The sequence below is a fragment of the Macaca nemestrina genome, chromosome 2 (genome assembly GCF_043159975.1).
Source record: "Macaca nemestrina isolate mMacNem1 chromosome 2, mMacNem.hap1, whole genome shotgun sequence".
Classification (NCBI taxonomy): domain Eukaryota; kingdom Metazoa; phylum Chordata; class Mammalia; order Primates; family Cercopithecidae; genus Macaca; species Macaca nemestrina.
The window spans coordinates 115,349,338-115,351,569 of record NC_092126.1 but is presented as its reverse complement, the minus strand read 5'-3'; positions in this window follow the sequence as shown (position 1 = coordinate 115,351,569).

Genomic DNA, 2,232 nt, shown 5'->3' with positions numbered 1-2,232 from the left:
ACATAGGGATTGGTGCATCTGCCACAGAGATGGGTCTCTGTCAGAAATAAACTCCAGGGGAACTTGTACTGTAGCAGGATGAGCTGCAGACAAAACCCCTCAGACACTGGTTTAAAGAAGGAAGAGGCTTTATTTGGCCGGGATCTTGGCAGACTTGTGTCTCAAGAACCAAGCTCCCCGAAGAAAGAGTTTCTGACCCTTTTAAGGGCTTTCAACTCTAAGGGGTCCACGTGAAAGAGTTTTGATAGATTGAGAGCACATGTGGTTAGAGTAGGGGGGTTAATCTTTAAACCTCAGGCCTGGTCAGTGGCACTGGTTGGTCTTGCCACTGACTTCATTCCTGTTGTTCTTCAGCTTTTACTTCCTCCTTCTCTTCAGAGACAGGAGACAGTAAGAGAAATGGCCTCTCTCCTCAGTACCACCTGTCTACTTGCCTACAGTCAGAGATGTGTCAGAGCTGAGGGTGGAAAAATAGAGCACTTGAGTGCCATTCCATAGCAGGGCTCTCCTCATGTGAAATCCATCCACAGTCCCTTGTCATTATCAGCGGCATGGTAAAGCAGGGAGGACCATGACAGTGCAACCCCATATCGCTCTCCAGTGTCTGGTGAGATTTAGCACTTCCTGTCTTCCCTTGACTCAATGCCTCACAATGCCTTGGGAAACTAGAAAAAGATACACCAGACGAATCCAGAAAGCAGTCAAATAAAGATCAAAACTTAAATTAATGACATAGAAAACAAAGATGGGTAGTGGAAAATAAATTTAAAAGAGTGTTCTGACAAGACTAGTTTTAAAGATACACAGTTCACCAACCTGGGTAATCAAGAAAGAGAACGAAGTGGAATGAAAAAGGTGAAATAGCCACAGGGAAATTTAAATAAGTACAAGGAAATATTAATAGTGACAAATTTGAACACTAAGAGAAAAAGATTTTCTTTCTTTTTCTTTTTTTGAGATAGGGTGTCACTCTGTTGTCCAGGCTGGAGTGCAGTGGCACAACTTTGGCTCACTGCAGCCTTGACCTTCTTGGGCTCAGGTGATCCTCCCACCTCAGCCTCCTGAGTAGCTGGGACTACAGGCACATGCCACCATGCCTGGCTATTTATTGTTTTCATTTTTTGTTCTTTTATTTTTAAAAATACGTATTTATTTAGATATGGGATCTCACTATGTTGATTGGGCTGGTCTCAAACTCCTGGGCTCGAGTGATTCTCCCATCTCAGCTTCCCAAAGTGCTGGGATTATAGGTGTGAACCACCATACCTGGCCGATTTAAAATTCTAGGAGTTTTATAGCTTTAGCTCTTACATTTAGATCTTTGATCCATTTTAAGTTTTGTGCATGGATTGAGGGTAGGTTCAAATTAATTCTTTGATTGTGGATGTCCAGTTGTTCTGGCATAATTTGTCAAAAAGACAATTGTTTTCCCATTGAATGGGCTTGGCACCCTTGTCAAAATTAAATTGACCATAGATATATGGGTTTCTTTCAGACTCTCAATTCTATTTCACTGACCTATATGTCTGTCTTTGTGCCAGTACCAAACTGGTTGGATTACTGTTGCTTTGTGGTAAGTTTTGAAATCAGGAGGCGTGGGTCCTCCCACTTTATCTTTTTCAAGATTGCTTTGGCTATTCTGAGTCTCTTGAGTTTCCATATGAATTTTAGAACCAGCTTGTCAATTTCTGCAAAAGAAGTCTGCTGAATTCTGATAGGAATTATGCTGAATCTGTAGATCAATTTGGGGAATATTGTCATTTTAACAATATCAAGTCTTCTAACCTACAGACACAGATGTCTTAATTTGTTTAGGTCTTCTTACACTTCTTTCAACAATGTTTTGGAGTTTTCAGTGTACAAATCTTGCTCTTTTTCTGTAAAATTTATTCCCAAGTATTGTATTTTTTGATGCTGTTGTAAATGAAATTGTTTTCTTAATTTCATTTTTGGCTTTTTCATTGCTGATACAGAAATACAACCATTATTTGTTATTGATTTTATATCCTGCAACCTTGAATCATATAATCTGCAAATAGTGAGTTTTACTTCTTCTCTCCTAATCTGTATGTCTTTATTAATTTTCTTGACTAAGTGCTCTGACTGAAATCTCCAGTACAATGTTGAATACAAGTGGTGAGTGGACATTTTTGTCTTGCTCCTGATCTTAGGGAGGAAGCTTTCAGTACTTCACCACTAAGTATGATGTTGTGTCTGGAACTGGTTCCTTCC